Source organism: Pocillopora damicornis, chromosome 9 (assembly GCF_964200805.1).
Source record: "Pocillopora damicornis chromosome 9, jaPocDami1.2, whole genome shotgun sequence".
Lineage (NCBI taxonomy): Eukaryota > Metazoa > Cnidaria > Anthozoa > Scleractinia > Pocilloporidae > Pocillopora > Pocillopora damicornis.
Window position 1 is genome coordinate 8,300,260 of NC_142678.1, and position 25,599 is coordinate 8,325,858.

Consider the following 25,599-nt stretch of genomic DNA (forward strand, 5'->3'; position numbering starts at 1 on the left):
GGTGTAGACTGTCCCACGCTGATATCATAGGAAATCCGTTGTCATTACGTGGTTTTCCAGTTGCTATTTTCTGAAATGTAGCTATTAACTTGACTTTGTTTAAGGAGGGTTTAACGATCGATTCAGAGATCGCGGTAGATTCGAATTGAATTTCCGTTTTCTACTTGTACACAAGCGTTTCATGGTCGAGATACCATTCATTTAAATTTTTGGATACTGGCGAAGGGTTCTACGGTAAATATTTTTCTCAACGCCGTAATCCGTTTTTTGTCTGTTTAGGCGCCAGAGTCTCCCATAAGAAGATAAATTTTGACGCTGCACGCTCACGAAGAGAGATGTTTTAATTTCCTCGGAGAAACTTTCTTAAATTCACTGTTATTGTTTTTACAGCGTACTTTTCCTTTGAACGGATGCCTCATGTCCTCACCGTAAAATTGCTTTCTTCAAACCGTAATGGTTCTATACAATATATTTCAAATTCATTCGCCAAGATTGTTCAGCACTGTTTAATTTGAGAAACTGATGGTTCCACAGTCACGTGATCAAAAATTAAAATCTATCCTATATCAAGAAATATTTACCGTTAGTTAGTTACCGTTTGAAGAAAGAAACTTACTTAGGTTGTACTGTGACCGATCTTGTGATGTAAATCAAACCTTTCAAAGAGTTAACAGTTAAGCTTAACGTACCCCATAAAAAAATAGAAGAACACTTTTTATTTTTCATGTTTAATTACTTTATTAGTGACAAAAGTGTGACGTACAAAACGGAAATACTGTGCTTTTCTTGATTGAGTGGTAGGAGCGCAGCGTGGTCCTTGCTTAATGACCGAGAGCCCAATATTTTCCCGTTCGGCCCAACTAAACTCAGTCAATAAGCATTTTATCATATGACCACTACTTGTTGAAAATTTCGACCTAAATAGGGCGCGATACACAGGCATACGAGCACAAATCTTTAATTTTTTTTGTCTGTTTAAGCGCCAGAGTCTCGAATAAGAAAATAAGTCAGGACGATGCGCGCCCACGAAGAGAGATGTTTTAATTTTCTCACAGGAACTAAGACTATTTTAAATCAGTGCGATTGCATACATAGTATAAGCGTACTTTACCCTTGATCGGATGCTTCCATATCAAACTCTTTCCTCAGTGCGACGAACATTTGTTTTTCTCGGTTCCAGGTGTACGCAACCACTAACCCCACGTAATGCGCATGCTCTCCGTTACGAATTTTCAAAATGGCGGACAAGCCAACGAAAGAAAAAAACAAAGCGATTTTGCAATGAATACTCAACATAAACCCTCGTTAAAAAGGCGAATCCACGGAGGAAAGATACAAAACTGTATGATAGTGAGATCGATATGATATTAAATCGATACCGAAAGCCCGTTTCCAACTTGCTAAGAAGCGCATTTAATTGCCTTCCGCCACGATCACTAGCTTTCTTGACAGCCTTCTGAAGACAGAATACTTTCTTTCTGAAGACTTCTAATGTGCGGCTATTGATTATTACACCTCGTATACCTGATTGCTCAAACACTTTGTTTACGATTGTTGAAAGGACCGACTCAAGGTTCTCCGTCTTCGTCTTTACATTGCTTTGAAATAGTATAGATTAGTAAGCTGAAACAAAAAACTAATCAGGGATGTTTACGAAAAATCCAGCAAACAAGCTTAAAAAAGGCATTTATTTAGACTTCGTACTTCAACGAACTTCACAAATCTTACTTGTTTATCTTGTAAGTAAAGGATGGCAGACTAATTCCCGAAGCGCTTTCTGAGTTTCCCGATCCCTCTCCTACTGCTTTCACGCTTACAAAACAGGAAAAAATCAAAAGGAGGAAGATACAGCTGTTTTGAAACGCCATTTGACGAGGGTAAATCTGCTTTTTGTTCGACACTTTACATATCAAAACAAAGATAATTTGTTCCTCTTTTTGATTCTGGCGGTACATTTTTAATTTGCGCCTGCGTAAAAGAGATATCGCCCGAGACCCTTCGCTCGGTCGTGTTTTGATCAAAAACGCCTTGTTAATTTCACGCAACCGCTCGGAGAAAAGGTAAAAATGACGAGGGAAAAACTTTACCTTCAAGTTAGAAAATTAGCGAAATAGAAAGCCACAATATTATAGTTTAATATTTCAGAGGTACATTGAGTGCTTTTTCCGTAGAGAATCCGCACAATGGTAAAACATTCGAAAATTACACTCGATTTGAGTGGGGTGTTGAAGTGGGCGTGGTCACTACATTCATTTTAAGACTATTTGTACCCCATGAATTTGATATGATATCTCCACCGTTGAATGGCTTTCTTCAAACCGTTAGGGTTTTTTACAATATATTTCAACCTCATTAACTAAGATTGCTAATTTGAGAAACTGATGGTGTCCACAATCACGTGATCAAAAACTAAAATCGACCTTCTGTTAAGACATATTTATCATGCAGAATGTCCTTTACTGATGTCAGCAGAGGCGATTGATTCATGAAAGCGTCACGGGTTGTATGACTTGGTGTTAAGTTACGAGAGTTGAACATGTTATTGAGAATAAAATGGGGAGCGAAATATGGTCGATTTATAACGAGAAATATTTCGAGAAATTAACAATTAATACGTAAAATCAATAAAAGTACACACATCTTGTGCATCCATAGTAGTTTCTGGCGATTTCTGCCGTTTTAAGCTTGCTTTGCCATCATTGTTATTCCCATCCCCACAGTGACACCTCGCATTTATCTATCGTCCCGATCAACCAATCAGACAGCTGTCCCCGTGATATGTCTGGAATTCCTGATCCATAATAGGAATGCACGGCAGAGGCGGCACCAGGATCGTGCATGCTATACCACTGGAACATACCACAAAAACCTTTTTGCAGCCGCTTGAAAATTCCTTATTATTTCCCTTACCACAGTAGACTTACCAGTTTCCCCCTTGGCCAGTCACTAAAAAGTTATGACCCTTACAAGCCAAGCATACTATCTCTGCCCAACCGTGAGATAAGCGAACGCTCATATCGACGACACGCCAGTAACCACCAAACTACTCTACTGAATATTACGAAGAACCAGTTGTCAAAGGAAGAAAAATTATGAAATAACATAAAGAACTTCACTTGACGATCTGCGTGCTCACTGAATAGGTTGAACTAATCGAAATTTTATTGTCCTTTACAATGAGTTCCGGTGACTAAATTGACATTAACCCCAACGTAACTTAAGGGAGTAGATCAAGTGTAATTCGGTCAAATCTTGCTTTCTTTTCCGTTTTTCCAGATTGAAGTTTTGTGACATCACCTGGCAAAACATTGTAATTTCATAGGCCATGTATGGAAGGGTAAATGCAATCGACGTTAGGGCATCATGTGGACAATCATATTTAAAACGCAGCATGTAAGACTTCACATACAACGTGAGCGCTAATTACAGTCAATTTCACCTTGCCATGAATTTCAAAAGCAATCTACGCCTAAGAGAAAATAATATTTATATTGGATTCCGACGTCAAACTTGCGAAAAGTTATAATACCTAAATATTAATCTTAGGTTTGCACTTGAAAATTTGTTCTGTATTAATACAAACTTTTCGATTTGAAAAGGAATAATCGATTCTCAAAGTTCCCAAAATGAAATCTTAGGTTATTCATCTTGAACCTTTGCCTTTGTTTACTCTTTTATGATTCGCTTCACGGTCAATTTCACTGCATCTCTTCCTTTCGACAGTTTTTTAAGAGAAAATAATTCAAGCTTTTAGGCAAGACATTTAAAAATGTCTTGTATTATTCATGAACAAGAAATAAGGATGCTTGATCCTAGGAAGTTTCATTACATATACGTTTTGAAGGCCGGAACAAAAAGGTTTTCGAGTTTCTTCACGTGATCAGTAAAGCCGTAAGTTCTGTTCGATCATAAAAAAAACGAGATCAAAGTTACTTATATCCAACAGTTGTCATCTTCCTCTTATGGGTCATCCCTGCCCAAACTCTTTCTACTGAGTGTTAGCAACAGCAACGTGGCCTTCATGACATATGGCGCGATGAATCCAAAGGGATTGAAGATGGGATAAACAGCTGACACAATCCCGCTTCGTGTCATTGGTCTCTGGTTCGTTAGCTGTAATATCTTCTCCAATACCTCCAATGCAAACTTGTCTTTCTCTGTATTCCACTTGAGGCCAAGAGCACTATCTATAGGAAGTCTTTCAAGCTATACATTAACCACAGATTTGGCTCTTCCAGACTCCAGGATCGCAGCCAGCACTTCTCCATCATTACTATATCACTTCCTCAAGCGAAAACCGCCTTTCTCTAACAACCTGCGCAGTTGAATTGCTAAATTGACTGCTTTCTTTGTGGCACCTGCTGACTTCATCATGTCATCTGCATACATGCTGCACTTCACAGGGCCGTAGCTAACATGAGGCAAGACGAGGCAATTGCCTCGTCTTGATTTTGGTCTAAGATTGACTTTTCTGAAGAAAAATGCCACGGGAAATGCTTAGAAGAGCATTTCTGAGCCTCTAGATTTCAAAATTTTCTGGGGGGGGGGGGGGTTAGGGTTAGGGTTTAGGGTTAGCTTAGGGTTAGCTTAACCCTAACCCTAAGCTGAACAATTTGGGCTATCCTTTTGGCCCCCAACAGGACCAATTACAGCATTTCTGAAACTTTATCTGACCGCGACTGGTTTATCTTCTCGTCCTGCCTTATGCTCTAGCGGAAGGAACGAATTGGGCTTCTCCTTGAGACCAACCTCTAACATAAGGAGAGGTACCTAGTTTTTCATCAGCTATAACAACTAAGTAACTTACTTGCTAAAGTATTTACAAAGATTCAGTATGGGCTTATTAACTTCGTGAAGCGATAAGGATTTATATTTTACAAGGTTAGAGTTAAGTTTTAAAAAAGTAATTCATGTGTTCAAACTGAGCTCCACTGAACCTTGTGAAACACTTCATGCTCACTGAATTCCTTGTGAAAATCCTGAGGGAAAGAGCCGTGATTTGCCGTGAATGTTTCCTTTTTTATAACAACTTTCGGATAGGACAGTAGATCTTCTTCATTTTCGCTTATATTCGGTAAGTAATATACTCTACAAACACCGTTCTCACAATAATTTATTAAGAAGCTGACAAACACGAGTAACAAAGTAAGCTGGGTTTTACAAGATAAGCTAGCGTGTTAAGAAACAGGAACTTAGCGTGTTTAAAAAAAAAACAAAAAAACAAAAAAAAAATACCGTGTTATAGAAACAAAGTTCTACCGTGTTAACCAGATATGAGCAATAGCCACAACATGCTTTCCAAAATCAATTGTAACAAATAACAATAGCGTGTTATAACGTGCCGTGTACGTGCGTTCACCTCATTCCCTGACACCCCGTGGAGGGTCACGTATACGTACCGGTAATAGGACTGAGAAGAGTCTGTAATTATACCATTGATGACAAAGTCGGACGACTGCGCGGCGGGAGTCCGATTTGTTTATCGCGAGTATGATTACAGACTGAAGTGGACGACACAAAGTCTCATTACCAATCGATCATAAAAATCACAATTTCCGATAAAAGAAGAACATCCAGGTTATGAAAGAAAAGTAAAACATTTGCATTAAAAGACTGACAAAGGAGGCGTAAATTGTGTAACTGTTTGATAGTTTGATTGACTCATTGACCTGTTTGATAACAAACTTTTTGGATAAAAACTGCAGAAAATGATGGTTTTGAAAATTACACCATTAATTTTTTTAAAAAAAGGAAATCGATTTACTCCGCTGCTGATGTCATAGGATATGATTTCGTGGTTTTCCAGTGGTCGTAATTTGCATTAATAGAGTGGTTTAGCAAGAGGACGGGAACGTCATTTCAGAACGGCACGCGCAGCAAAAATGCCGAGAAGAAACTGGGTCGAGAACGCCGTCGCGTTGTGTTGAAAAGTGACTTAGCAGTCGTTTCAACAAACCGTCCACGCTATATTTGTTCTTTTGTTTCGTTCTTGAATATCCTAACCTTGGCCCTTTAGGATCATTATCAGCTTTGAATTTTTTCGGTTTCGTAGACCACTCGAAGGACAACGAAATTATCCTCTTTGAGGGTGTAACAAGCACAAACCGAGGATAGTTTACTACAAGTGAGTAGTTAATATGAATCCACATGGGCGGTTAAACTTTGAAATTATTCCATTCTAGTCTCGAGTCTATCAGATTTTGAAGCCCACTAAATAATTTTTTTTCTATGATTTGTATCGCTGTCATTTCGTTTCGTGCTTCTAGATTTTAGCACTACTCGTTTTTCTTCATAATTTTGTAAAGTATAATTTGGAATTTAAATCGTCGCGGTTTTTTCCCTTGTTTACTGAATATTCATCTCAATCATGACGGTACACCTCTTTTGAGCACCACCCTCTTAGAGTTGCAATGCATTTTGAACGGAGTTATCAGAAGTTATGACGAAAACATTTAGAGATCAAGCGACCCAACGATGGAGTTGTTTACAATGAGTTCCCGTTTAACTATGAACAAATGAAATGCGCTCAAACTAGTCACCAACGAAACGGTTAGACTGAGGAATCAGACTTCGTTTCTGTTTTATTTTTGTTTTTGTTTAATTTGATTTTTTTTTAACGAATAAAGTCGTTCAAGACTGAATCAAATTAATAGATTTAGAAAGCCGTGCCGAAATCAAGTTGATTGTTATTTTCTTTCGTAGATGACTTTCTTGTCTTAGTTTTCACCGGCGCTGATCAAAAACTAAATACATAAAAAAGTGCAAAACCCGAGCTATTCTCAAATTTTTTTTAACTCTGACTTCAATTCGCAGAACAGTTTTTAGTCACGGTTAAAATGACAATGACAACAAATAACAATGAATAATATAGCAGGTAACCTTCGTGTTGTTTCATTTTGATAAACTTCAACATGAAGCAAGCTTAATTTATTAATGACATGATTCACGATAAAATTAACAGCAACCATTCTTGGAGTTTTCATACATGGTTTAAGAAATGTATCAAAGAAAAGCCCTTACGTTGCTTAAAGCCACGCTCAATTACAAAAGGTAACTGAGTCCTAAAATCTTAGATCGCTTGCTGACGATCGTGTTTCCTTTCGGGAATCCAGAATAAATGTAGCGGTAAACTTTGACAAATTCACCGAATAAAATAAAGAAAGTAACCTGGTTATATTGGAAATGAGTTCTGAAATCATTCCAAACAGCATCATCTCGTTTATGAGTACACAATGAACGCAAATACTTGGCGTTTTGATCACGACGGGAAAACCAGCGAAATGACGTCCTGAACTTGATGGGGAGAACGGCAACGCTAACACCGGAAGTCGAAATAGAGTCGTGTCCAGATTATCCGCGCGCTTTCCCGTTCTGAAATGACGTTCCCGTCCTCTTGCTAAACCACTCTAATAATTAACTTAAAGCGTCAAAGTCTTGCGTAAGAAGATAAGTCCGCGTATGACACTGAAAGTTCACGAAGAAAGGTAGTGTATTTTCTGTGGAGAACAGAACGTTACTTGACTGATTTCCTATAATCTTGTCCATAATCTTTTTTTTGTTTTTTTTTTCAGTCGCGTCATGTCCTGTGACTATTAAGTCATGTTATGTTGTGCAAAAATCGCCACCGAATGAAATGAATTCGCAACAAAGCCGGAGTTCTTCAAAACTCTGAGGCCTCACAATATTTTCAAATATTCCATGTCATATTGTGGAATGTCAAGAAATCTTCCAGAGAGTTGTTGTAAAAGGTTATCTCTCTCGTTAGCTTAACAATTGAAACGCTTAAAACTTGAATGCATGTAGCTTGATTCCAAGACGCGTTATTGTAAATACGTTCTGACGGCCGGTAAAAATGCAGATAGAAAACGAAGCATTACATTTATACGGCAGACCACTCTTTACTGGTTTCTTTGCGGAATACTAGCAACACAACATCATTGATTCCTCAAGATTATCAAATGCTCTATTGGAGGGCTAACGCTCGAAACGTCAGCTTCAGAAACTCATTACGATGGCCAATTTACATTGTCAACTCAATTGGTAAAGCCAAATAGTTTTGTAATAGCCCACCAATGTTTATTTCAAAACTTACCCCGTTGATTAATGATGTTTATAAAAACTATGCATAAGAAAAGTTCTCATTGTAAAAGTTAAGATAAATGCTGTCAGTTTTGTTTATCTTTGTACTGAGACTTTAAAGTCATGTAATGTTCCGCAAAAATCACAACTTGAGTTAAATGAAAGGTGACAAACTTATTTATCTTCACTTATTTTTTTGTTTTAAGGGGATATTGTGAATTCTAACACTTTCAGCTTGTTACAAATAGTTTCCGGGTGTAATCGACCCAGCCCGTTTTTGTGTGTGTGAACATGTGTGTTCCTGGTTGTAGTGACTCGTTATTAGTCCAGATTATCGACTCATTTAGTATTGTGTTACTAAAAATAATGTTTCCCTGAATACAGGAGAGGGTGGCAATGGAAACCTAACAGCAGAAGCCATGACACCTTTCATGAGCATCGCCTTATTTGTTGCCCTGTTCTTGCTCAACTCAGATCGCATTCAGAAAGCCATTGAGATATGCAGCGAATGTTTGATTTTGCTAAATAGCACCGATCAAAACAGCAAAGACCAATTTGATTCAGTACTGCTACAATTTTACAGCGACATCTATACCGTTCTTTTCAGCGCTTATCGTCATATCTCTGACGACATAAGTGCGGAAAGATACGGGAGGAAACTGTTTGACTTATATAGCGAGTCTGGAATCATGCTTTATAAACTTGGTGAAAACCTAAAAGCGAAAGAATATGTTGGGATAGCCCTTGCCATAACAACAGAAATTGGCGACAGACGCAGAGAAGCATCCTGTTACGGAAACCTAGGTGCTGTGTTTCATTCGCTTGGCCAATATGACAAGGCTAAAGAGTATCTCCAAAAAGCGCTTGTCATCAAAACTGAAATCGGCGACAAGAAAGGGGAAGCATCATCTTATGGAAACCTAGGTACTGTGTTTCAGTCGCTTGGCCAATACGACAAGGCTAAAGAGTATCACCAAAAAGCGCTTGTCATCAGAACTGAAATTGGCGACAGAAAAGGGGAGGCAATGGACTACGGAAACCTAGGTATTGTGTTTCATTCGCTTGGCCAATATGACAAGGCTAAAGAGTATCTCCAAAAAGACCTTGTCATCACAACTGAAATCGGCGACAAGAAAGGGGAAGCATCATGTTATGGAAACCTAGGTACTGTGTTTCAGTCGCTTGGCCAATACAACAAGGCTAAAGAGTATCACCAAAAAGCGCTTGTCATCAGAACTGAAATTGGCGACAGAAAAGGGGAGGCAACTGACTTCGGAAACCTTGGTTATGTGTTTCAGTCGCTTGGCCAATATGACAAGGCTAAAGAGTATCTCCAAAAAGCGCTTGTCATCAAAACTGAAATCGGCGACAAGAAAGGGGAAGCATCATCTTATGGAAACCTAGGTACTGTGTTTCAGTCGCTTGGCCAATACGACAAGGCTAAAGAGTATCACCAAAAAGCGCTTGTCATCAGAACTGAAATTGGCGACAGAAAAGGGGAGGCAATGGACTACGGAAACCTAGGTATTGTGTTTCAGTCGCTTGGCCAATATGACAAGGCTAAAGAGTATCTCCAAAAAGACCTTGTCATCACAACTGAAATCGGCGACAAGAAAGGGGAAGCATCATGTTATGGAAACCTAGGTACTGTGTTTCAGTCGCTTGGCCAATACGACAAGGCTAAAGAGTATCACCAAAAAGCGCTTGTCATCAGAACTGAAATTGGCGACAGGGAAGCGGAGGCAACTGACTTCAGAAACCTTGGTTATGTGTTTCAGTCGCTTGGCCAATATGACAAGGCTAAAGAGTATCACCAAAAAGCGCTTGTCATCAGAACTGAAATTGGCGACAGAAAAGGGGAGGCAATGGACTACGGAAACCTAGGTATTGTGTTTCATTCGCTTGGCCAATATGACAAGGCTAAAGAGTATCTCCAAAAAGACCTTGTCATCACAACTGAAATCGGCGACAAGAAAGGGGAAGCATCATGTTATGGAAACCTAGGTATTGTGTTTCAGTCGCTTGGCCAATACGACAAGGCTAAAGAGTATCAACAAAAAGCGCTTGTCATCAGAACTGAAATTGGCGACAGGGAAGGGGAGGCAACTGACTACGGAAACCTTAGTTATGTGTTTCAGTCGCTTGGCCAATATGACAAGGCTAAAGAGTATCTCCAAAAAGCGCTTGTCATCAGAACTGAAATTGGCGACAGGGAAGGGGAGGCAACTGACTACGTAAACCTTGGTTATGTGTTTCAGTCGCTTGGCCAATATGACAAGGCTAAAGAGTATCTCCAAAAAGCGCTTGTCATCAAAACTGAAATCGGCGACAAGAAAGGGGAAGCATCATGTTATGGAAACCTAGGTACTGTGTTTGAGTCGCTTGGCCAATATGACAAGGCTAAAGAGTATCTCCAAAAAGACCTTGTCATCACAACTGAAATCGGCGACAAGAAAGGGGAAGCATCATGTTATGGAAACCTAGGTACTGTGTTTCAGTCGCTTGGCCAATACGACAAGGCTAAAGAGTATCACCAAAAAGCGCTTGTCATCAGAACTGAAATTGGCGACAGGGAAGGGAAGGCAACTGACTACGTAAACCTTGGTTATGTGTTTCAGTCGCTTGGCCAATATGACAAGGCTAAAGAGTATCTCCAAAAAGCGCTTGTCATCAAAACTGAAATCGGCGACAAGAAAGGGGAAGCATCATGTTATGGAAACCTAGGTACTGTGTTTCAGTCGCTTGGCCAATACGACAAGGCTAAAGAGTATCACCAAAAAGCGCTTGTCATCAGAACTGAAATTGGCGACAGAAAAGGGGAGGCAATGGACTACGGAAATCTAGGTATTGTGTTTGCGTATCTTGGCCAATACGACAAGGCTAAAGTGTATCTCCAAAAAGGACTTGTCATCACAACTGAAATCGGGGACAAGAAAGGGGAAGCATCATGTTATGGAAACCTAGGTACTGTGTTTCGGTCGCTTGGCCAATATGACAAGGCTAAAGAGTATCTCCAAAAAGACCTTGTCATCACAACTGAAATCGGCGGCAAGGAAGGGGAAGCATCATGTTATGGAAACCTAGGTACTGTGTTTCAGTCGCTTGGCCAATACGACAAGGCTAAAGAGTATCACCAAAAAGCGCTTGTCATCACAACTGAAATTGGCGATAGAGAAGGGGAGGCAATTGACTACGGAAACCTAGGTATTGTGTTTGCGTATCTTGGCCAATACGACAAGGCTAAACAGTATCTTCAAAAAGCGCTTGTCATCTCAACTGAAATTGGTGATAAGGAAGGGGAAGCAGCACATCTTACAAACCTTGGAAAAGTGTCTAGAACTGTTGGTGATTATGAAGCTTCGGAAGTATGTTTGGAGAAAGCTCTACTCATATCCAGAGATATTGGAGCTGGAAGAAGAGAGTTCGAAATCCTTCTAGGGTACGCCATTTTGTATTTATTGCAAAATAAAATCAAAGACTCTCTGTCGTGTCTTCATCTGTGCATTGAAAAGTATGAGGAGCTGAGATATTTTTTGGGCGCCAATGATGAGTTCAAAACATCATTGCTGGAGCACTCAGGAATATTTCCCTACAAGCTGCTTTGTGCTTTGCTCTGTGACACCGGAAATGCTCGGGATGCTCTCTATGTTGAGGAGTTGAGTCGAGCTAGAGGGCTATCAGACTTAATGGCAGAGAAGTACTCGGTTGAAACGCACATCTTTGCTAATCCACAATCTTGGTTTGGCATTGAGAACATTTTAAGAAAGAAAAATAACTGTACTTGTCTGTACATTTCTTCGCTTTGACTTCTTGCATTATTTACAGGAATCAGTGCCGGGAGCAGGGAACAGAGTGATTGTTGATGTATTCATCTAATGTCACTGGGCTTTTCTCACTTTGGTGTTGCTGACTTTGCAACATACTTTCCCATGTTTAGTGTGGTACCCATAATTTTTTGCTCTGCCTGACACAAACTCCGTGATATAATTGTTATCATCAAGCTCGTTGATCATGTCACCCAAATAATCTCCCAGAGGGATCTCAGATTGACCAGGTCTACAGGAATATATCATGGAGTCTATGTCATAATAGAGGACTCGGTCTCCTGGTACTTCTAGTGATTTGTACAGCTCTAGGCGTGCCTGCCAGGTCTTGAAGGCAGCCGCATAGATGTTAGTGCGTCCACCCTTGTCCGCGTCTTCAGAGGTGGTTTTATAACTTCTCTTCTTCTACTTATAACCTCTATCATGTCTACAGATAGAATCTGTATCCCCATACATCTTTCAGGGGGTTTGCGATAATGCTCAACAGTTCAAAGGCTTCAGTCATTTGGCTGACTTTAGTCTTGTTTAGTGATTCTCTGAACTTCCCCCAAAAACTGTTCAACATTAATTTTGCGGTAGTCTTTGGCCCTGGGTTCTTGGATATTTGGCCTCTTTCCAAATTCATACCTGTACAAGTAAACAAAACATTCACTAAACATTTTGTTTCACGCATTTTTCCTTAGATAGAAAAACAAATACACCCCTCCTTTCTCCAGATAACGTTCCAGGTACTCCCCCTGCTTCTGTCAAAGGACCATTGGGTCAGGTTCTGTGGCCACTACTGTAACCCAGGAGGGCCAGCCACCTGACTCCTGTTTAATTTGGAGCCAGATATTGACATAAGAGGCAAAAAGTCCACATTTTCTCTGCTGCTCAGGAAAGTGATGGACTTGATGTATTTTGAGCATATGATACCTCATGTTCAGCACCTTCATGATCTCAGTACTACACCATGTACCATGTACCATACGCATCTCCTTGGAGTGTACACAGTGTACCCCTCGATCGTGAAAGGGGTTTGGCTGACTTCTCCTTCACGCATGATCTACACAATAGAAAGGTGAGTTTCCCCTTATGACAAAGTGGCAGAATGGGATTAAACAGACCAGTGGGTGGCAAAATATCAACAGACATGCTACCATTATATGAAGAGGGATCTTGATCCTCAAGGTTGTAGATGATGGTTGAGTGACCAATAGGATAGGTCCCTTATTAATTGACCCAGGGGCACTCTGAAATCACATTCACGTAGGGGATTTCTTCCTCCTAAGTGTTTTCAGAAACACGGTATAGGGACATCACCGCTGTTCGGCCACCTAAGAAAGCATCATGAGGATTTAGAGGTGGTACCCTGCTGAGTTTGGATATAGTCTGAGATGTGGAAGTTGGCATTGATCTGGGTGTGCCATGGACACTCCCACGTCTCAACAACTCTATATCCCCATTCCTTTAAGGTGGCAGTCTTCTCATTTTTTTCCTGGTAAAGGGCCTCCATCATCCTGTCCCCAAGATTCCAAGCAATTTGTTTGCAAACAGGGAAACAGTTACTACACCTGTGCCACAAACGGCCATGAAATTCATAGACTGTTTGCGAAATGGGGTCAGAACCATCCACAAACATGGTTCTGTGTCTGGCTTCCTGACCAGGGGGTAGAATGATGTTTTGTTCACCACAATTTCCTACATGTAGAATGGCTGCCATTCCATCCTCTGGGTTGTTTGACGGCCTTATTGGTCTTGGGGGTGAGATGAAGCTTATGCCAGTGCCGACGACAGGCTGTGGCGATGGTGATGCACTTCTCAATGAGGTCAAAATCAGCTTTTACCCAGAATTCAGCTATGAACTTCTGATCATAGCAATCATCTTGTTCTTCATACTAAATTCAATATTCATTGTCACTTGGTTTGTGTGCCAGGATGCAAACCCAGCTTTTTTCCTGGCTGCCATATCCCCCAGATCATAGTACTTGACTTCTGGAATAGGTCTCACATAGGTTTGGTTTTCAAGGCGATTAAAAAAATGAGAGAAGTATCCTCTTTTTGAGCTCAGTTAATCCGAAGGTTGCAGGAAAGGAGGCAAGGGCCATTGGTAAGAAACATTATAAGTCCTTGAAGGTGATGTCACCCACGGACATTGACTTGACTTTTGTTCAATTGGTGATTATGTTGTCGATGACGCATTTCTGTTTGGTGAGTTCTTCCTGGATAAAAATTCCATCATACCCTTTGAAATTGTGAAATACACATATCACTTTTCGGTCTTCACTGGATTGGTTAATGGTATGCTCATTCAGGAAGTCAAGGAGCTCTGCACTACAGTTGTCACCATGAAACACACGTTGGTGGTTGTCTTCAACTGTCTTGGCACAGATGAGGATGGGGCAGTGGAAACTGTTTTCATCAATCATGGCCTCATTCTGGATTGGAGGATCTTTATAAGTACTTGCATTTGGGTCGATCTTTTATCTTTCTTTTAATTTTTTTTTATATATATATATTTTGGGGTTGAAACACTTTAAACATTTCTGAAGAAACTTGTGGATGCCTTCATCTTTGTGGATAGCCAGATAATGTAGGTCTTAAAACTTCCTGTTATAATCTTCACAGGTGATCATAGGTATCTGTTCACTCTTCGGTCTGCAGATCCAGTCATTACAGGTGGGGCATCTGCACCCCTCAGATGGGTGATGGCGGAACTTTTCTTGGTCATGACCACAGTTCTATTCGTGGCAGAAATACGACTTTTCCAAAAAAGTTATATACAAAATGCAACTGTGGAAATAAGTATCCTCTTCGAGAAGCAGGATCCAATTACATGCTGTTGGATCTTTGTACACAACCATGAAGGGATAGTCCACGGTTAACATCTTAATTTTGTATGTGGAGCAGAAATGGTTTGAAATTTTTGAGTCTCATTCAATCTACAGGGACCTTCAGGTACACCTGTAAAAAATGAAAATGAAGTTTACTAGTAATACTAACAATACAATATAAAATAGATTTTTTTAAATACATACCTGCGTCCTGATGTAACTTGTGGGCTTATCACAGTTGGACATGAGGATAAAGGCGTATGTTTTCATAATGGTTCCAGGTCATATAATTCTTGTCTTTATGCAGATGAGCCATAGTAAGGATGATGGCCCAGGCACAACATAGTTGGTCTTCAGGGTTCTTTATTTGAAGTATGCAATGTTTGTTCTGTAAGAGAGTCTGTTTAGCTTTCTTCCCAAGATTAAAATTGGATTTTGATCTTGGCTTCCCATCTAGTTTGGGAACCTTTGTTATGGTTTGATCAGTTTATTTTAAAGGATTCACGTTTGAAACAAATACCATGTAAAATTTATCATTACAGCTTAGTATTAGATAAAAATAAAATTTTAATTATTGAAAAATTACTTGAATTTAACTTCTTGGCCAGGGATACTAGATATGCGTTAAAACGTTCCAAACCCACACGCATTTCCCCCACATCAAAACTGGTAGATTGTAAATTCGTTGGACTGCATATTTAAATGCACATGGTGATGCGGTTCTGCATCGCAAAGAGTGTCACATATCGACCTATAACAAAAATTGCATCACATTCATTTCTGTTTTAAATCCTTAAGGAATCATTTTAGTTAAGTGAGTGAATATTTAATTACTCTCGGTTTTTGCCAGGTTTTCACTTGCATCTCTCTCGCTTTTTGCTTGGTTGTCTCTCAGTTTTTTGTGTTCATTGTATTATCTCTCAAACAAATGATCCTTTTTTCAGTCATAAATATTCTATGTCACATAGCGTTGCATGATTTAATGATTCCTGTCTTACCTTTCCACGTGGGGTGCACAGTTGTCTAAGCGCAGCAGAATATCTTTTATTTTGAAGAATATTCTTCCACGTACGTTGGGATCCTTGTGGGGTAAACTGTAATTCAAATGAGGGAGCCTTTGATTCTTCTTCTTCTATGGCTTCAACGGCTTCTGCAATCGCTATCATTTCTTCGTCCCTAACATCGTCATGGTATGGACTTTTCGTGACCATATTGTCTTCTTTGTACTAAAAAAGCGGGAAGATGCTATCTCAAAGTCAGTTAGGTGCAACTGCTGGTGTAGAATAAAGCAATACTTGTAATTTTGCTTTTATAGACATTATACTAATGAATTCTGGACATGATCAGGCAAGGATTGGATTTTGCCTATGTTATGCAATTGACTTTTGGACAAGTTTGGGAAAGGGAGGGCATGTATGGGGGCAGCTTTGCAAAAATTTTGATTTACAAAAAATGTTTATTAAATAAAACCTCATTTACAAATGGGACTTATGTTCTCCTTTGTGGAGAGCACCCAAGATAACAAGAACTACATACAAGAGTAAACTTAAAAAGTCGATATAACATGATTTACAAAATGTGCCCTTGCAACAGTTTCTTTTTTGCTGTTAGCTAAATAAACCATTACCTCAGGTTTTTTCTGTTAGTCGTTCCCAAAAAGATGTATGAAAAAGCATGGTTCTAAACGGAAACAAATAATATCTATTAGTTTGTATAAAAAATCTAATTCGTGAATTGACCTTATTTACTTACGAAATTTGTTCAGGTTCAGCCATCATGGTTCTTCTTTTATGCAAATTATTCAACTGAAAAATCAAGTGTACTTCGAAATTAAATACTAGGTATTTTTATATCAAACCATCTCTTTATTTAATATTCACTAACAATCTCATGTTGGTAAATGAAATGTAGGGATCCTTTCGTTGATTAAGAAATGGTATCCTCACCCTGGAACACTGATAAGGCAAAGAATTTGAAAACGTTTGTAACCAACGCTTCGCGTATACCAAAACATTCGCTAATGATCCAACTCTTTTTTTTATCTTTTTCTTTAATTAACAAAAGATTCTGTATTGTTACCATGAAACACTGAAATGGCAAAGAATTCGCAAACGTTTTGTGTGTACCAAAACGTTAGCTAAGCAAACCAATGTTTTATTTTACCTTTTCCTTTAATTAACCAAAGATACGGTATTGTTACTCATAGAACATTAATGGGGCAAAGAATTTTAAAAAATGTATCTACATGTTTGTAAATGACGTTTCGCGTATACCAAGACTTTAGTTAATAAATCAGTGCTTAAATTTACCTCTTCCTTTAATTAACAAAAGATACAGTATTGTTACCCATAGAACACTGATACAGCAAAGAATTCGAAAACGTTTGTAAACAACGCTCTGCATGTACCAAAACATTAGCTAATAAATCAATTTACCTTTTTTATTGAATAAAGGAGGCAGTATTAAATGGTATCAGAGGACCTTGAGTTTCTATTGTGGTTACAAAATCAGAATTGTTGGTGATGCAATGACAAGGTCTATGCTTATCACATAAAAGAAAAATATGATTTGATTTAGTTACCGCTATTATTTACCGGAAAGTTGTGGAGGTGTATTTTACTACACAAGGAAGAAATGTCTGGAAATCGCTGAAAACAATAAGCACCCTGTTATCTTTGATGGAAACATGGCCTTCAACCAAAAAATGAAGAGATAATTGAATACTGTACGATTTGCCTGATGATGGTTGATACTGATTTGTGGAATGCCACCACATGTGGTATTGCAGCGTGAACGTATCAGGGTCTTAAAAGATAAAAGCTCCATTAGAGTAATTATCCATAAACATAAATTTTTAGCAAACTTTTTTAGTCCGTGGAAACGTCAACAAGATGACCACATTCTTAATCTTTTCATTGGTAGTAGTTTTCCGCCTTCTACATTTGTAAATTTATTTTTTCTGTTTCAACCGTTACAGATCAAGGTTGGTGGAGAAATGCAGAAAAAATTATTCGTTACATAGTGTGTTTGTTGATTATTTTTTGTAATCAAAGATTTATTTTCTTTTACTGCTACTACTATTGTTCATCCATCGTTTCAGTTTAGATTTTGAACATTATATTTTAGTCAGTTTAGATACTGTAATCCTGGGTCAGTGTTGAGATAAAGCTTTGAAAGAAATACTACTGTTGTTTGCTCAGGCATTTAGCATGTGGATAGGTCCTCCCTTGGCTCCCCCCTCTTAAGGTTAGTTATAAAATAAACTTTGAAAGAAATACTAGCATAGTTTGCTCAAGTATTTAACATTTGAATGGACTCTCCCTCTACTCTACTTCAGCAATCCCTCGGCTCTCCCCTCGGCTTTTCCTTGTGCTGGTGACCTGCTCTCATGGCTTGATGATTACATGTCTGCACGTAAACAGTTTGTCCAAGTATCAGGATATCAGTCCAGGTCCAAAACCATCACATAAGGAGTTTCCCAGGGTTCAATATTTGGGCCCAAATTGTTGTAAACAACCTTCCAGAATTGATAACAAGTGGTGATTTATTCTTGTTTGCTGATGATACCACAATTGTTACAATACAAGCTTATTTATTGCTAGCTTATTTATTCTTACAATACAATTGGCAAGAACATTGACAACTTCATCTTCACATTAAAAGCTATATTAGTTTTCAATAAAGTCTACGAGTCGTCAACTTCCCCTGTCGCCATGAATGATCAACTAAAAAGGTTCAAAGGAATGGTCAGGGGCTAGCTTTGTTGGCTCAGTTGAGTTGCGGTCAGCTGAGCTTGTTGCTAGCAGAAAACGATCATATGTAAATTTCCTCTGAGTTGAAAACAAACCTTTTGAAGGTGCTTCTTTGATTACATGTTTTTATGATTGCGGTATGATTAATTTTTCCTTCCTGTAAGATACAATGGGTGGCTGGTTAAAAGATATGTGCAAGTCTAGGCTCCTGTTGAATGATGTGCCAGTGTTCCATGAGAACCTTTTAAAGATTTGGTGTGGCCGGGTTATACATGGTAACAAACGGTAAAATTTCTTTAACATTCTTTGTTTTGTTACAAAGGGTCTTTGTTCTGAAGAACTGAACTCCAGTATGGATTTTATGCATAAACGTCACAGGATAGCCTCTGAGTCTTTGCTGAAGATTTCGTTTGTGTTTATCAAAATTTTCCTTTACTGAGTTGGTTCTTAACAGACAGTGCTTCTCCTTTGATAAAACCCTTTTTTGTTTTAAAAGGGTGACAGGATGAGAAGTGAGTATTCTGAAAAGTTTCAGTTAGCTTGATATGGGTTTGTGAATCGAGAATTTTAAGAGTTGAGGTCCTTTGAATATCTCTGTGCTAAGAAAAACAGTGTGTTCAGGTGACATTTCAGAAGTAAACTTGATTGTGGGGTGGAATGAGTTGGCGAAGTCTACAAAAATAAAAATTTCCTCTATTGGAATGTTCCACCTCTTGCAGATGAATGGTCTAAGTGGACTAGCTAATACCAGTCATTTCTCTAGGTCTGCCAAGATGATAACAGAAAAAGTGACTGCCATTTTAGTTCCCATAGCGTTGCCGTGAGTTTGTATGAAGTGTTTTTCATTCAAATTGAGAGAATTTTCTTTAAGCATAACCTACATTAGTTCCCATAAATCACTTGTAGGGAAAGGTAATTTCTGCTCATAGTGATCTTTGTAATAGTGGCAAACAATATCAATTCCTTCTTCTTGATGACTGTTGGTGTAGAAAGACTAACATCAAGTGTGGTTAGGACCACATCATCTGGAATTTGCGTGTTTTCAATAAAATTGAGAAAGTCCATAGTGTTTTTATATAGGACTCTTATTTTATGGCAATAGGTTGAGTCTACAAAACTAGAGATATGTTCTGTTGGACCACTACTCCCAGAGAAGATTGGTGTGCCAACGGGTGTTTTCTTACGGATTTTATTCAGCATGTAAAATTCTGGTATACGTGGTTGTTTAAGGCTAATTGTGAGTCTTTTGGTTGATGTGTCCCAAGTAGTGTAGTTTATTAACCAGTTTGTTTACTTTTCGGGCAGTGTCTTGCACAGTAGGTGATGGGAGAGGCTTGTGAACATTGGTGTCAGTCTGACAGATTAATAGCCCACAAATTGAAGTCTGAAGCACTGAGGACTTTGAATCAGCCCTTTATTGACCCCTCGCCACACTGGAAATACAGTAATGGTACCATTGAGTAAAAACTATCATCTAAATGTCTTGGGTTAACAATCGACAACAAGCTTTCATGGGCATGCTAAGAGCACATTGTGAATGTTTTTAGGTCGTCCAGCGAGAATGTGGCAGTTTTAAAACAGATAAAGTTTTTACGGAAACCAATCTTTGAAACTGTTTACTACAAAACAATTATCCCTAGTGTTTTGTACCTCATTGTAATTTAGGGGTTTTGTTTTTCAGTATTAATAGATGATATTGATCGAGTTCATTTACTAGCAAACAGAATTATTTACAATCTACCCCATAATATCCATTGTGATGATATCATGAATGCTCTACACTGGAAATTTTATAACTTCATTTTACATCAAAAGACTTTTAGTTATTATAATGTCCACGGCAGAAACAGGCAAGAACTACTCCACAAAACAGCTTTAATTTCGGTAAACACAAAACTTGGTTACCACATGTGATCTTGTTATATATCTCTTAAAGAATAACAAATGCCCGGATCACTTAACTAAATAACCACTGACCTATCATGAACATTACAGTTATCACAAATACTATCTATTATGGAAACAGTGTCGAATCCCTCAATTACTTAATAGTTAAACCTGAGACCACCTATCACTTTGCAAAGCCCTTAAGTGTCAAGAGTCATAGCCAAGAACTGAAGTAGGCAGATCTTCCCTCAAGCACAGAGCTGCATTATCCTGGAACCTCCTTCCTGATGACATCAAAAACTGTTCTAACTTAGCTACTTTTAGGAGAAAACCTAAGGAAAATAAGAATATTCTAAAATCTACTCTTCCTGTGGAATATGAAGAGCATAAATTTGAACTTGAATGTGATCTTTCTTTTGTGGACTCTTGCAGAGAGTTTGCATGCCCTAGTAGTCTTTGTGCTAGTGCCGATCGCACGGGCAATGATTCCGATAATATTTCTCACTGACTACAATAGTGGCTGTGATTTAGGTTCAGATGGTAAGGATGATATGGAGTCAGAGCTAAGAGATGTTGAAGCAGACTCTGTTGGTAACAATGAGGAAGAGAATGCAAAGAAGTTTGTACAGGATACCTCGCTCAGTGGATATGAAACAGAAAATGGGATGCTCCATAAATCATTTCAAACAACTTTCACTATGGTGTAAAGATTTGCATAGAAGTGGAAATAAGGATGGTGCTGCTCACTAGCCAAAAAGTGGTGTGATGTACAAACTTTACTGAAAGAACTGGATTTTTCTGAACCAAAACATCACCGGATTTGTTTTGGTAATGACCGTTTAAGTCACTATGGGTTGACGCAATCAAGAGATGAACCTTGACCACATTGTGGTAATTAAGGAACAATCCCATACTACTTCTTAGGCCTATCAGATGAAGTAAAAGAACTGGTGCTCCTCTCCAGAAATGAGCCAGAAAACGACTGGCCATTAGTAGCAACGTGACCACTTGCTTCCTGATGAGTTGAAAGATGGTTGGGGGGGCCAGTGAAGCATGAAATTGGGGATGGGACAAGGTTTGCAGAACTTGCATATGTTTGGGATCCAAACACAATTTGGACTCTTCTGGTCAGGTGCACTTATCCAGATCACAATGCTTTCATTTCTGCTACTGAAATTGTTAACTCTGCTGAGGTAGGTGTTGGCCTAAAGAAGATCAAGGGTTGATCATGTGGTAGAATATTTCAACATTTTCCAAGGGTACCACATAGAGGTCCTCGTAACTTTGCTTACTATGCTAAGTTGAGAAATTTTTTTAAAGATTTCTAACTTTTATTGTACTTGTCCTTTTTTCCTTACATCTCTCTGAGGTTTCACTGAATCCAGAAATGCAATCCCTTATCCTACACAAAGAGGTCCAACTAATTTTCCACAAGCTCTAGGGGATTGCATGTAGGTGTAAAAATGTTTAGGAAAATAAAGGTGTGCGTAAAATCAGTCTCTAACATTTCTGGGGATATTGACCAGAAATGGGATTTGAAGTAGATTTAAGTTGATAATTTGTCGAGGGACTCTAAATAGTTTCCTATAGACACAGAGTGCTTTGGTGTAGTTGGGTGACTGTCTGGTGTTGTTTAAAGGATTTTTACTCCCCTTGTACATGATTATTGATTGATAATTATATGTATATGTTACACAAAGTAATGGATACAAAGTCAATACAAACTGCCATACTGTATTCTGCTCTCCTCCACACAATCAGAAGGTCCCGAGTCTAGTTACCAGTACCACAATCTCTTTCTTTTTCAAAAAAGAAACAAACAAACAATCAAACTACTAAAAGGTCCAAGAGAAAATAAACAGGAATCGTGGTGTACCTAAACAGGTGCCTAGACTTTTACTCCAGTAATTTAACGTTTTGCACTCTGTAAGTGAAAGTGGCCCAGTAGGCATTAGGCCAAAGTTCAACTGTTACACAGTTTCTTAGGTTGTTAAGACAGTACATAACCAGCTAAAGCTCTTGGGGGGCCAGCTAAGTCTTCCCGACTACTGCGGGGTAACTCTCTCTCCTGTGGGAGTCATTCCTGGACAAGACTTGTCAGGCACTTTCAAATTTGAGTACCAAGACTTCCTAAAGAAAACAAAATTTTAGGCATTTGAGATAAAATTCATACACAAACCAAAACATTTAAGGAGGACCAAGCTCTAACCTCAACAAAAATATTTTTTAATTTGAAGGCATATTTACCAATGTTCTTTCCTGCTGGCCAGGAAGTACTCATGATCGCCACGTATTCTGGACCAGTAACATTTGCAGTTAATTGAAAAACAACCATCGCTCTCTCGATGATGTTGTTCTTCTTAGAGACAGTGGGTATGCCTGCAGCCCATTCCTAAGGACACCATTCACAACAACAAGAACTCCATCCCAAGAAGCTTACAATAGTGCACACACACACACACACGCACACACAAACACACACACACACACACACACACACACACAAACTTATAAGAAAGTTTTTTCCTTTAATCCAATCACAGAACAATAAACATCCAAAAGATCTGCAAGATGTCTGTCAATTGAAATTTTCATTGCAAAGAAACTTAACTTAAGTACTAAGACTTGAATGCAATTTTTTTTGGCAGAACATGCTACACAGGCAGCAACGAGGAGAAGAAATGTACAATGGCACTGTAAGAATATAGTTATAAAATAGCTTGTAAATTACTGCTTAATTCTGCTTACAATAAACAAATAATACTGTTGCAAGACAGTTCAGTTCATTTCAATTAGGATTTATGTTGTTAACACTCACTATATCAGCTGTTTGTGAAAACATTTCGTGGAAACATTTTAGATGCCACAGTTGCCTTTCAGTTCATTTCTAGATCACTTTGAGAAAATTAAGTAATCATTAATAGTAATGATTCAAAATTTAGCGAACATTCACACCCAACTCAATTCCATTGGTAATCTGTTGTGCCAATCACCAGCCATGATAAGTGAATTTTTTTTAATTGATTCCGAGAATTGAAGATTACCAATAAAGCTAAATAATGGTAACACTTTTCAAATATTTCTAATAGAAAATACAATCTTAACCCTTTAACTCTGAGGATCTCATTGGCAACTCTCCTAACTGACTGTCATACAGTTCTTTTGATGTTCAGTTAGTTTGGAGAATTTGGTATTGGATCAAGTAATAATCTTCTGATTAATATTTGTCTTTATTCTCATTAGTTGTCTGCTTGGTATTGTATTGATTTTGTATAGAGAAACTGTGTCTTGGGCACTCGATCCTAGGAGTTAAAGGAACCAACAAAATTCTTTAAAACTTAAATGAACTTTTGGTACAGTGAAAAACCTAATTCAAGGTAGTTTAATTCTTTAATTGTGTATTCATTTGATCATTTTTTAAAAGATTATACACTGACATCACAAATTTAATCTAAAAAGCAGGTTTCCTCTGTAGATCTTGTCAACCAACTATAAGTATTTATTTAACCCTCTCCTTTCTAGCATCAGTATGAATAATCTCCATACTACTTCCTAGACATTTCCCAGGGTTCTGACAAGGAGAATTTGTTCAACAATCAAGAGCTTCTTTAGTTGGTGATCATATCCTTTATTCTCATGACCTTAATGTTTGGTTCAAAGGTGATGTTGTTAGGAGAAATTAGATGTTAGTCACTCTTAGTGGTTGAAGGGTTAAGGTGGATCACATCATTTTACTGACAAATTATCTTTCCTATATTTCACAGAACTCACAACAAAACAGAGTCTTTGTTAATCATATGTTGGAGGTGTGCAAAACAGTAAGTTTCGACTCATGTAGTTTACAATTAAATTCAATCACAACTACAATTAGACAAGAAAGGCAATTACCATTGATAGTTAAAACACAAAAATTTACAATTACATACTAGAGCAATAATCATACACCTTTGTGAAGTTTTTATGCCCACTTTAAATGTCATATCTTCCTTCTGATGCACTCCTTCTGTTAATGACTTCTTTTCCCACAGTTTGCCACATCAAACTTTGAGAAGATGTCAGCAACGTCTGATGAAAATGATGCTGAGGACGAATAAACAAGATTCTGCTTCATTACCTTCCTAGTATACTCTTCTACACCATTATGTACTGAGCTTCATATCAAAATGCTGCATTATATGTTAATGGCATAACTTCAAACATTTGCAACCTGATATAGCCTATACATGACCTAAAGAGCTATAAAGAGTCATCAATGCATTCAATTTCAGACTCCAATAACAAATTGTGACAGTTATGACAACCCATGTTTTTTTTAAATAAAATGTTATCTTGTTAATCAATATTACTTCTCAAAACTGGCTGTCACTTCAATGAAAAAACATATTAGTCACACAAAAGGCGTCCGAAGCTCATGTCTCGAGAAAAAGCAAAACGATGAATTCATGAAAGCGTCACATGATGCATGACTCGGTGCTAATTAAGTTACGAGAGGAACCATTGTATGAGAATTTGAACACATTATAAGGTATAGTATGGGGAACGAAATATCATCCATTTAAAAGAAGAAGTCAAGACTGCACGCTACGATTTGGACCGTTGTCCACGTAGAGGTAGTTTGCGCCCTGAAAATCCTCACACTTGGCATTTTTCTCAGCCAAAGTTGCAACAGGAATAACAGCGATGGCCCTAAATCACACATTAAGGTCATGAGAATAAAGGAAATGATCACCAAATAAATAAGCTTGCAAACGATGGTCTTTTTCTGTACAAAATGATTTCAAGTCGACAACAATATTAACTCTTCAAGACTTTGAACTGTGATTATAATACGTACATCTTAATGCAACCAAAACAACACACCGAATGACAAAAACATTTACAAACTTTAACTAAGCAAAATTACCTTTTTACCATGCGATGAACAATTGTCGTAAAAATCATAGTTCCAGTGTTCCCCTGTTCCCCTATTCCTATTCGCCAGCAATCTTAAAAGCAGTTTCCACATGGAAATTCTTCATTTTGACTTTCCTTTTTTTTTAATTTTTTTTTTATCTAAAACCATTTCTATTGTTAACGAACGATTCACCATACAACAATAAACATATTCCAAACTTGGACGCCATCGTTTAGCTCGTCGTATATTACGGCTATTTGCTGCAACAAACCGGCTGCGCATTAACATCGATCTTCCTTCGCAACAACCTCGTTACTAGGAGACTAATATTCACTAATATTCACCAATAT

General features: G+C 38.3%; 2 long non-coding RNA genes across 3 annotated transcripts in view; both read left to right on the top strand.

Moving 5' to 3' along the window:
* The first annotated feature begins 1,167 nt into the window (after positions 1–1,167).
* The window catches only part of LOC149039944 (uncharacterized), a 46,784-nt gene continuing 22,352 nt past the window's right edge, over positions 1,168–25,599 (top strand). The window contains exon 1 of the long non-coding RNA XR_016179838.1: positions 1,168–1,743. This is a non-coding gene — a long non-coding RNA (uncharacterized LOC149039944). The remainder of the gene's footprint in view (positions 1,744–25,599) is intronic.
* Positions 22,920–24,588, top strand: LOC149039945 (uncharacterized). 2 transcript variants are annotated; one of them, XR_016179837.1, is made up of 3 exons: positions 22,920–23,051; positions 24,120–24,173; positions 24,384–24,588. It is a non-coding gene; the product is annotated as an uncharacterized LOC149039945 (long non-coding RNA). The 2 variants fall into 2 exon arrangements; XR_016179836.1 differs by lacking the exon at positions 22,920–23,051 and adding an exon at positions 23,683–23,732.